This window comes from Arachis ipaensis, chromosome B10, assembly GCF_000816755.2.
Source record: "Arachis ipaensis cultivar K30076 chromosome B10, Araip1.1, whole genome shotgun sequence".
NCBI classification, from domain to species: domain Eukaryota; kingdom Viridiplantae; phylum Streptophyta; class Magnoliopsida; order Fabales; family Fabaceae; genus Arachis; species Arachis ipaensis.
Window position 1 is genome coordinate 35,550,584 of NC_029794.2, and position 12,641 is coordinate 35,563,224.

The window sequence follows — 12,641 nt, forward strand, 5'->3', positions numbered from 1 at the left end:
ATTGACAACGGTGATGCCCTTGCATAAAGCCAGCCATGGAAAGGAGTAAGACTGATTGGATGAAGACAGCGGGAAAGCAGATATTCAGAGGAACGAAAGCATCTCTACACGCTTATCTGAAATTATCACCAATGAATTACATAAGTGTTTCTATCCTTATTTTCTGTTTAATTAGTATTATTTTCGAAAACTCCATAATCAATTATTATCCGCCTGACTGAGATTTACAAGGTGACCATAGCTTGCTTCATACCAACAATCTCCGTGGGATCGACCCTTACTCACGTAAGGTTTATTACTTGGACGACCCAGTGCACTTGCTGGTTAGTTGTATCGAAGTTGTGACAAATTATGAATTGAGATTAGAGCACCAAGTTTTTGGAGCCATTACCAGAGATCACAATTTCGTGCACCAAGTTTTTGGCGCCGTTGCCGGGGATTGTTTGAGTTTGGACAACTGACGGTTCATCTTGTTGCTCAGATTGGGTAACTTTCTTTTAGTTTTCTTTTCAAAAATTTTTCAAAAATTTTTTCAAAAAAAAAAATCTTTCAAAAATTTCTCCTTTGTTTTCGAAAAAAAAATATTTTAAATAAAAATTTTTTCAAGAATATATTTTTCTTCAGAATTTTTAAGAATGAATTCTAGAGTTTCATGAAGCATGTTGAAGCCTGGCTGACTGTAAAGCCATGTCTAATTCTTCTGGATAGGGCATGTTAGGCATGTCATGTCTGAGTTACATACTAAAGCTTGGCTAGCTATTAAGCCATGCCTGACCCTTTGATTGGAGCTTTAGACTAAAGAGCATAAGATTCCTGGAATTCATATTAAAAATTTTGGAATCCTTATTTTTCTTTTTCAAATGATTTTCGAAAAATACAAAATAAAAATACAAAAAAAAATCATAAAATCATAAAAATCAAAAAAATATTTCATGTTTCTTGTTTGAGTCTTGAGTCAGTTTTTAAGTTTGGTGTCAATTGCATATTCATCTTGCATTTTTCGAAAATTCATGCATTCATAGTGTTCTTCATGATCTTCAAGTTGTTCTTGGTAAGTCTTCTTGTTTGATCTTGATGTCTTCATGTTTTGTGTCTTTTCTTGTTTTTCATGTGCATTTTTGCATCCATAGAGTCTAAACATGAAAGATTTCTAAGTTTGGTGTCTTGCATGTTTTCTTTGCATATAAAAATTTCCAAAAATAAGTTCTTGATGTTCATCTTGACATTCAAAGTGTTCTTGGTGTTCATCTTAACATTCATAGCATTCTTGCATGCATTCATTGTTTTGATCCAAAATTTTCATGCATGGAGTCTTTTTCATGTTTTTCTCTCTCATCATTAAAAATTCAAAAATAAAAAAAAAATATCTTTCCCTCTTTCTCTCATCAAATTCGAAAATTTGAGTTGACTTTTTCAAAAATTTTTAAAATCTAGTTGTTTTTATGAGTCAAATCAAATTTTCAATTTAAAAATCTTATCTTTTTCAAAATCTTTTTTCAAAAAATCAAATCTTTTTCATTTTCCTTAGTTATTTTCGAAAATTAAAAAAATATTTTTCAAAAATCTTTTTCTTAATTTTATATCATAATTTTCGAAAATAACATCATCAATTAATGTTTTGATTCAAAAATTTCAAGTTTGTTACTTACTTGTTAAGAAAGATTCAAACTTTAAGTTCTAGAATCATATCTTGTGATTTCTTGTGAATCAAGTCATTAATTGTGATTTTAAAAATCAAATCTTTTTCAAAAATAATTTCAATCATATCTTTTTAAAAATATCTTCTCTTCTTATCTATTTTCAAAAATTTGATTTCAAAATATATTTTCTAACTTCTTATCTTCTTATCTTTTCAAAATTGATTTTCAAATTTGTTTCCTTTGTCTCCCTCTTTTCTTCCACTCACAATGGGATCCCTATACTGTGGTATAAAGGATCTCTATTATTATGTTATTTTTCCTGTGCCCTCTTCTTTGTCATATGAGCAGGAGCAAGGACAAGAATATTCTTGTTGAAGCAGATCCAGAACATGAAAGGACTCTGAAAAGGAAACTAAGAGAAGCTAAATTACAACAATCCAGAGATAACCTTTCAGAAATTTTCGAACAGGAAGAGGAGATGGCAGCCGAAAATAATAATAATGCAAGGAGGATGCTTGGTGACTTTACTGCACCAAATTCCAATTTACATGGAAGAAGCATCTCCATTCCTGCCATTGGAGCAAACAACTTTGAGCTGAAACCTCAGCTAGTTTCTCTGATGCAGCAGAATTGCAAGTTTTATAGACTTCCATCTGAAGATCCTTTTCAGTTCTTAACTGAATTCTTGGAGATATGTGATACTGTTAAGACTAATGGAGTAGATCCTGAAGTCTACAGGCTCATGCTTTTCCCTTTTGCTGTAAGAGACAGAGCTAGAGTGTGGTTGGATTCTCAACCCAGAGATAGCCTGAACTCTTGGGACAAGCTGGTCACGGCTTTCTTAGCCAAGTTCTTTCCTCCTCAAAAGCTGAGCAAGCTTAGAGTAGATGTTTAAACCTTCAGACAGAAAGAAGGTGAATCCCTCTATAAAGCTTGGGAAAGATACAAGTAGCTGACCAAAAAGTGTCCTTCTGACATGCTTTCAGAATGGACCATCCTGGATATATTCTATGATGGTTTATCTGAGCTATCAAAGATGTCATTGGAAACCTCTGCAGGTGGATCCATTCACCTAAAGAAAATGCCTGCAGAAGCTCAAGAACTCATTGACATGGTTGCTAATAACCAGTTTATGTACACTTCTGAGAGGAATTCTGTGAGTAATGGGACGCCTCAGAAGAAGAGAGTTCTTGAAATTGATACTCTGAATGCCATACTGGCTCAGAATAAAATATTGACTCAGCAAGTCAATATGATTTCTCAGAGTCTGAATTGAATGCAAGCTGCATCCAACAGTACTCAAGAGGCATCTTCTGAAGAAGAAGCTTATGATCCTGAGAACCCTGCAATAGCAGAGGTGAATTACTTAAGTGAACCTTATGGAAACACCTATAATCCATCATAGAGAAATCATCCAAATCTCTCATGGAAGGATCAACAAAAGCCTCAACAAGGCTTTAATAATGGTGGAAGATACAGGTTTAGCAATAGCAAGCCTTTTCCATCATCCACTCAGCAACAGACAGAGAACTCTGGACAAAATACCTCTAATTTAGCAAACTTAGTCTCTGATCTGTCCAAGGCCACTGTAAGTTTCATGAATGAAACAAGGTCTTCCATTAGAAATTTGGAAGCACAAGTGGGCCAGCTGAGTAAAAGGATCACTGAAATCCCTCCTAGTACTCTCCCTAGCAATACAGAAGAGAATCCAAAAGGAGAGTGCAAGGCCATTGAATTAATTACCATGGCCGAACCTGTCAAGGAGGTTGGGGACGTGAATTCCAGTGAGGAAGACCTCCTGGGACGTCCAGTGATCAATAAGGAGTTTCCCTCTGAGGAACCAAAGGAATCTGAGACTCATCTAGAGACCATAGAGATTCCATTGAACCTCCTTATGCCATTCATGAGCTCTGATGAGTATGCCTCTTCTGAAGAGAATGAGGATGTTACTGAAGAGCAAGCTGCCAAGTTTCTTGGTGCAATCATGAAGCTGAATGCCAAATTATTTGGCATTGAAACTTGGGAAGATGAACCCCCTTGTTCACCAATGAACTAAGTGATCTAGATCAACTGACATTGCCCCAGAAGAAACAGGATCCTGGAAAGTTCTTAATACCTTGTACCATAGGCACCATGATCTTTAAGGCTCAGTGTGACCTTGGTTCAGGAATAAACCTCATGCCCCTCTCTGTAATAGAAAAACTGGGAATCTTTGGGGTGCAAGCCACTAAAATCTCATTAGAGATGGTAGACAATTCAAGAAAACAGGCTTATGGACAAGTAGAGGACATGTTAGTAAAGGTTGAAGGTGGAGAGTCTCAACAATGCTCTGAACATCTGTGAGGCTCCATGAGAGCCCACTGTCAAGCTATTGACATTAAAGAAGAGCTTGTTGGGAGGCAACCCAATTTTTATCTAATTTCTATTTTTATTGTTTTTCATTAGGTTCATGATCATGTAGAGTCACAAAATAAATAAAAAAATTGAAAACGGAATCAAAAACAGCAGAAGAAAAATCACACCCTAGAGGAGGATCTCACTGGCGTTTAAACGCCAGTAAGAAGCATCTGGCTGGCGTTCAACGCCAGAACAGAGCATGGTTCTGGCGCTGAACGCCCAAAATGGGCAGCATCTGGGCGTTTGAACGCCAGAATTGCACCCTGGAGAAGAGCTGGCACTGAACGCCCAGAACAAGCATGGTTCTGGCGTTCAACGCCAGAAATGGGCAACAAATGGGCGTTCAACGCCCAGAACAAGCACCAATCTGGCGCTGAACGCCCAGAGTTGTGTGCAAGGGCATTTTGCATGCCCAATTTGGTGCAAGGTTGTAAATCCTTGAACACCTTAAGATCTGTGGACCCCACAGGATCCCCACCTACCTCCACTCACTTCTTCTCACCCCTCTTTCACACAATCCCATAAACACTCTTCCCCAAAACTCTTCACCAATCACCTCAATCTCTCTTCCCTATCACCACTTCACCACTCACATCCATCCACTCTTCCCCATAAACCCCACCTACCTTCAAAATTCAAAATCTCTTTCCCACTCAATCCCACCCATAGGGCCGAATACACACATCCCTCCATCTCCTCCATATCTTCTTCTTCTTCTTCTTCTATTCTTTCTTCTTTTGCTCGAGGGCGAGCAACATTCTAAGTTTGGTGTGGTAAAAGCATAGCTTTTTTGTTTTTCTATAACCATTAATGGCACCTAAGGCCAGAAAAACCTCAAGAAAGAGGAAAGGGAAGACAATTGCTTCCACCTCTGAGCCATGGGAGATGGAAAGATTCATCTCACAAGCCCATCACTAAAAAAAAGGATGGAAAAAATAAGAGAGCACATTCATGGATCTCAACAGGCACATGAAGAAGCTCATCATCAAGAAACCCCTGAGATTCCTCGAATGCATTTTCCTCCACAAAACTATTGGGAGCAAATCAACACCTCCCTAGGAGAATTAAGTTCCAACATGGGACAATTAAGGGTGGAACATCAAGAGCACTCCATCATCCTTCATGAAATTAGAGAAGATCAAAAAGCAATGAGGGAGGAGCAACAAAGACAAGGAAGAGACATAGAAGAGCTCAAGGACATCATTGGTTCCTCAAGAAGGAAACGCCACCATCACTAAGGTGGACTCATTCCTTGTTCTTACATTCTCTGTTTTTCGTTTTCTATGTTAAGTGCTTATCTATGTTTGTGTCTTATTACATGATCATTAGTATTTAGTAACTATGTCTTAAAGTTATGAATGTCCTATGAATCCATCACCTCTCTTAAATAAAAACTGTTTTGATTCAAAAGAACAAGAAGTACATGAGTTTCGAATTTATCCTTGAACTTAGTTTAATTATGTTGATGTGGTGACAATGCGTCTTGTTTTCTGAATGAATGCTTGAACAGTGCATATGTCTTTTGAAGTTGTTGTTTAAGAATGTTAAATATGTTGGCTCTTGAAATAATGATGATAAGGAGACATGTTATTTGATAATCTGAAAAATCATAAAAATGATTCTTGAAGCAAGAAAAAGCAGCAAAGAACAAAGCTTGCAGAGAAAAAAAAAAGAAAGAAAAAAAATAGCGAAAAAAAAATAGAAAGAAAAAGAAAAAGCAAGTAGAAAAAGCCAAAAGCTCTTAAAACCAAGAGGCAAGAGCAAAAAGCCAATAGCCCTTAAAACCAAAAGGCAAGGGTAATAAAAAAGATCCCAAGGCTTTGAGCATTAGTGGATAGGAGGGCCTAAAGGAATAAAATCCTGGCCTAAGCGGCTAAACCAAGTTGTCCCTAACCATGTGCTTGTGGCGTGAAGGTGTCTAGAGGTTGAAGAAGGACTGCTGATGCTGTTGGATTCTGACCTCCCTGCACTCAAAGTGAATTTTCTGGAGCTAAAAAACTCAAAATGGCGCGCTTCCAATTGCGTTGAAAAGTAGACATCCAGGGCTTTCCAGCAATATATAATAGTTCATATTTTGCCCAAGTTTAGACAACGCAAACTGGCGTTCAACGCCAGCTCTCTGCCCAATTCTGGCGTCCAGCGCCAGAAACAAGTTGCAAAGTGGAGTTCAACGCCAAACTGGCACAAAAGCTGGCGTTCAACTCCAAGAATGACCTCTCCACGTGTAGACTTCAAGCTCAGCCCAAGCACACACCAAGTGGGCCCCGGAAGTGGATTTATGCATCAATTACTTACTTCTGTAAACCCTAGTAGCTAGTTTATTATACATAGGACCTTTTACTATTGTATTAGACATCTTTGAATCCGGGATTGTATCTTTGAACATCTTTGGACGCCTGGTTCTTAGATCATGGGGGCTGGCCTCTCGGCCATGCCTGGACCTATCACTTATGTATTTTTAACGGTAGAGTTTCTACACTCTATAGATTAAGGTGTGGAGCTCTGCTGTTCCTCAAAGATTAATGCAAAGTACTACTGTTTTTCCATTCAAATTCAACTTATTCCGCTTCTAAGATATTCATTCGCACTTCAACCTAAATGTGATGAACGTGACAATCATCATCATTCCCTATGAACGCGTGCCTAACAACCACTTCCGTTCTACTGATGCAAAGCAAGTCATGGAAAGGAGTAAGACTGATTGGATGAAGACAGCGGGAAAGCAGAGATTCAGAGGAACGAAAGCATCTCTACACGCTTATCTGAAATTCTCACCAATGAATTACATAAGTGTTTCTATCCTTATTTTCTGTTTAATTAGTATTATTTTCGAAAACTCCATAATCAATTATTATCCGCCTGACTGAGATTTACAAGGTGACCATAGCTTGCTTCATACCAACAATCTCCGTGGGATCGACCCTTACTCACGTAAGGTTTATTACTTGGACGACCCAGTGCACTTGCTGGTTAGTTGTATCGAAGTTGTGACAAATTATGAATTGAGATTAGAGCACCAAGTTTTTGGAGCCATTACCAGAGATCACAATTTCGTGCACCAAGGAGCCCCCTTCAAATGGGAAGCAGAATGCGAAGAAGCATTCCAACATTTCAAGAAAGTCCTAGCGGAACCACCAGTCCTCGCCAAACCCCAAACAGGGGAGACTCTCTACTTATACCTCTCCATAACGGAAGAAGCACTCGCGGCGGCACTCATCCGCGAAAACGAGAAGAAAGAACGAAAACCCATATACTTCATAAGCAAAGTCCTACAAGACACAGAAACTCGCTACTCGCGCCTGGAAAAGCTATCCTTCGCCCTCCTCACGGCCTCCCAACGTCTGCGGCAATATTTCCAGGCCCACCCCGTGACAGTTCGACCCGACCAAGCAGCTAAACAGGTACTACAAAAACCCGATCTAGCGGGCAGAATGCTAGCATGGTCCATCGAACTGTCCCAGTTCGATATCAAGTTCGAACCCCGATACGCAATCAAAGCACAGGCCATGGCCGACTTCATCGCCGAGATGACGCCGGGAAACTCCACCCCCGAATCATGGAAACTACACGTTGACGGCTCATCGAACGTCACTTCCGGAGGTGCCAGAGTCATTCTCGAAAGCCAAAACGGAGTCGTGATCGAACAGTCAGTACGATACGAATTCCCAGTCTCAAATAACCAGGTAGAATATGAGGCCCTCCTAGCAGGCTTAGCCCTAGCCAAGGAAGTCGGAGCAAAGGTCCTGAAAATAAATACGGATTTGCAAGTAGTCAGTTCCCAAATTAACGGAGACTACCAAACACGAGATACCCTGCTACAACAATACCTTGCTGAGGTTAACAAACTAAAGGAAGAATTCAATCACATAACCATACGGCACGTCCCCAGGGAACGTAATGCCAGGGCTGACCTTCTCTCTAAACTAGCCAGCACTAAACTAGGACACGGCAACAAATCGCTAATTCAGGAAGTCGTCAAATCACCGTCCATATCCACGACGGCTAACGCCTATCTGACACTCTCCCACCGAGGATCATGGACCTACCCCATCCTACAATATCTCCTCAAAGGAACATTGCCCGAAGACCCCAAAGAGGAAAAACGGACAAAAAGGGAAGCCGCCAACTACACAGTCGTCACAGGACAACTATACAAACGTGAATTCTCGCAACCCCTGCTCAAATGCGTCGAACCCGGGGACACGGAGTACATACTCCGCAAAATCCATGAAGGTTGTTGCGGCCACCACGTCGGAGGTAAAACCCTTGCCCAAAAAGTCATCTGGGCCGGCTACTTCTGGCCCACGGTCATCCGGGACTCCGTGCAGCTAGTAAAAAATTGCGATAAATGCCAAAGGCACGCCAATATCCACCAAGCCACCCCACACCAGCTCAGCATCATATCGGCAGAGCGGCCATTCGGCACCTGGGGGATCGACCTTGTCGGACCTTTTCCCACGGCACCCAGCCAACTCCGATACCTCATCGTCGCCATAGACTACTACACTAAGTGGATCGAGGCCGAGCCCCTGGCCTCTATCACGGCAACCCGATGTCGAAAATTCCTCTGGTGACAGATCATCACCCGATTCGGGATCCCTGAGATCATCATCTCGGACAATGGAACCCAATTCGCTGACAAAAAATTCAGAGAATTCCTAAAAGGACTATGCATAAGTGTCAATCTTAGACCGACCTCCCTAGGTCACCCTTATTTTTTATTTTATGTCTTTTCTTTACTTATCTTCCCCTTTTACAATTTTAAATTTTAAATTTCGCTTAAGTGTCAATCTCGGGTACTCTTTTCCGCCATAGACGGAGGGTTTTAACGAGGCCCAACCATCAATAAAATTCCATTAAGTTATTTCTATCTTCTTTTTCCTTTTTAAGTGTCCTAAATACGGAACAAAAACATGGCCACAACTGGGGGACCGATCACCTCCCAAGCCCGAAATACGGATGTCCACGAAAAACCGACCTCACGACGGTCCAAACAAAGGGAACAAATAAACAAAAAATAGAACAGCTTAAAATGGAATATAAAAAGAGGCCCGAACGGCCCAAAAGTCATTAAAACGAAGTCCAAAACTACGAATTCATAGTTACATGGCCTACGGCCAACCAAATATTCAAAACAAAGACTAAGTTCAAAGCAAATTCAAACTACAAGATATAAAACTACTCAAGGTCAACAATTCGGCCATCACGAACGGTCTTGAAAGCCCCCATCACAGACACGTCCACACCCGGAGCCAACACCAAAGCCTGAGCCCTCATCGTCTCCTCGGTGGCAACGATCGCACCCTTAGCATCGGCCAACAACTCCGTCTTCTCTTTCTTCAGGGCAGCAACTTCGGCCTTTAAAACTTCCAGCTCGCCAAGAAGCACGACAGCCTGAGAACCCGCGTCGGAAGCCCGTTGCCGCTCCGCGCCCAGTTGGGAAAGAAGCGAAGTCTCGACCTCGGAAAGACGGAGGATCTCCGCCCCAGCTTCCTCGGAAGACTTCACTGCCTTCTTCCTCGCAACCTCGGCAGCCTCGAGCTGCTCTTTTAACTTGGCCACCTCAGCTTGTGAATGACGGAGTTTCTTGTCCAACAAACCAACCTGAGCCATCACGGGCTCGGCCTTCCGAACAACAACAGCAGATCGGAGGAGGGCACGATACACCGTCTTAGCCTGGAATGAAACATCACAATCATCAAAGAATGGCTCCGTGCCAGGCATCAAGTGCTGATCTATGAACCCCGAATCATCAAAACGTCGATCCATCACACTGGGCACAGCACCCTCCTCCTCAAAAGTCTCGCTGCTAGGTTTCTCAGGCCTCTTTCTCTTCCGAGAAGCCTCGGCGGCCGTGACCACGATGACTTCAGGCAAGTTCACAGGACCAGGCGAAGCCCGAACGTCGGCCCTCACCCCCGACGAAACCACCTCCTGAGAAACAGCCTGAGAATCCACAGCGGGATTAGAAACAGGGGTAGCAGGAGACGACGGTCCCTCCTCCCGACCCATCGCTACCTTCAGCTGCGCCAGGGAAGTCAAACTGCCAGCCATCTCAACTGAAAGAAACCAAAGAAAAATCAAGTTACAAAATCGGGAGAACAAGCATGAAAACCAAGAAAGAGACAGCCACACACCAATATACGTCCGACAAGCCTTAGGATCCCCCATGACGTCTCGAGGATTTAACGGGCGCTCGCCAAACAAATGCCACAAGACACTAGCAATGTCTTTATCCTCAGGAGACAAACCATCATAAGTAACCTTAGTCAAAACCGACGGTCCGGCACCGAAATTCTAATAGGTCAGAAACCGGCGCTCGCCCTCTAGCGTCAGCCAAAATGGATGATGCCCCTGGACAGGGCGCACTTTAAAATATTCCCTCTTGAAACCATGAAAAGAATCCTCAAACAAACCGAAAATACGGCGATGAGGTTGAGCCCGGAATGACATATACCCTCTCTTATGCTTCCCCTCCTTAGTCAGAAGAGTGCATAAGAAAAGAAAGAGAAACACAGGAACAGAGGCCGGAAGATCGAGATACTGACACACCAGCTCAAAAGACCAGACGGCGGCCCAGCTATTCGGATGGAGCTGAGACGGCACCACGGAACACCGACTCAGCAAGTCCTGAACAAACGGCGAAAAAGGAAATCGCACGCCGAGCCGAGTGAACATCGACTCATAAACCCACATCCAGTCCGGCACAGTGGGCGAATCGAGATTCAAATAGCAAACACGCTCATCGGCGTCCGGGAGGGCAAGCTCGTACTGCCGCTCCGCGTCGCCGCCGCCACAAATCGCCCCTGATCACGGAGTCTCTGAAGATCGGCCTCTGTCATCCGCGACGGAACGCCCCACACATCGCTAGTCACCCAAGTGTAGCGAGTGGGGACACCCCTGGAAGGGGCTATCGGAGTACCCACACCCTCACTCCTTCGCCGGTGCATACCTAAAACAGGGAGGAGCACCACCATCAGCCTACTAACCCTACGCAGAAGCAAGGAAGACAAAAACCTACTACCCACTATCGAATCAACACGGCGGTGCTCAGCCCCTTCAAACACGAAAATCACCACCCAAAAAACACGGATGCAGCATGAAAGGAAAAAATGGCAGAATAACGCATGGCAAATACAGAACAACAGATACACCACAAAAACAAAAACAAGAAAGAGCGAAGCATGCCAACCTGGTAATGCAGAAAAAGAGCCTGGAAAAAGCTTGAGAAGTAGAAACAGCAGCTCGAAGAAACACCAAAGAGTACCACAGAGAGAAGGAGAATTTTTTCAGAAGAGAGAACGAAAAGAAAATGAAATGAACGAGGGAAGTGAAGTGGAAAGCCAAAACGGTTTCAAAAGGGAGCAGAAAGACGCAAATAGCCCTGAGCGATAAAACGCACAGGGGCAATTCCAGAAAGACACCCAAAAACGTCCCCTCACAATAAATGCCCCCTTGGAAAAAGAAACCAATAAAGTATGCCTCGAAAAACGCAACAGGCACATTGGATACAGAAGAGTCGCGTAAAACGGCCAGGCGAAACTTCGCCACGACCTTAAAAATCAGGCCGACATGCCGACCTCCCCCCAAGAGAATCAAACCGACCTAACTCGCGGTCGACATCTTCCAACAACAAACCGACCTGGCTCACGGTCGAAACCACATCTCCCAGCAACAGACCGACCTCACTCGCTCTCCCGCTGCGGGGGCAACTGTTACGGATCCGGCCCACGGATCCCGGACCCGAGATCGAATCCGAACCTGGCTTCCCGGGTCCGCCCCACCTCGCTCTTCTAGAAGGCCCAAAACCGGCCCTCTAGAACTCCCAACCGACTTTCGAATTCGAACGTCTTCCTTATCTTAGCCAAACAAGATAAGATAAGATAGCCACCATCACCTATAAATAGAGGACCCAAGTCCCTCCAGGTATTCATTCATTCCTCACACCTTATACCTCTTAGATCCATTCTGACTTGAGCGTCGGAGTGTCTTTGCAGGTACCTCCCCCCCATCGCTCCAGTCAAATAATCTGGCATCCGCCTCGACCCGTAAGTTCCCGATCCATCTCTCAACCCGTACCGGAGACCTCCAGTACATTATTAAATGTACTCTTTATTGTATTCATTATGGATATTATTAAATATACGTTTGGACCATAATAAATTGAATTAACTTACATCCATTTAGATATCTTGGTAAATAGATTTATGCATTTAGTTCAACGCATACTAATTCGATATTGTCTGTTTCGATTTATCCTAGCCATTTTTGTTTATAAATCGAAACTTGCCTCATTCGATTTACTAAGGACACTAAACTTCCAATTAATTATTATTGTGCCATGTAATTCGAATCGGTCACATTCGATTTGCTGCTTCTTTTAGTAAATCGAATTAAACGGTTCAATTTGATTTATGCAAAAAAACAAGATTTTCAAGTAATTCGAATCTCACAAATTCAATTTACTACTATATTGCGTAAATCGAATTTAACTAATTATGTTTTTTTTTTTAAAATATGTTAATAGGTTAGACCTATGCTCACTAATTAATTTTATTAGTCCCTTAGACTTGTTTAAATTTGTTAAAACATAAATAAATATGT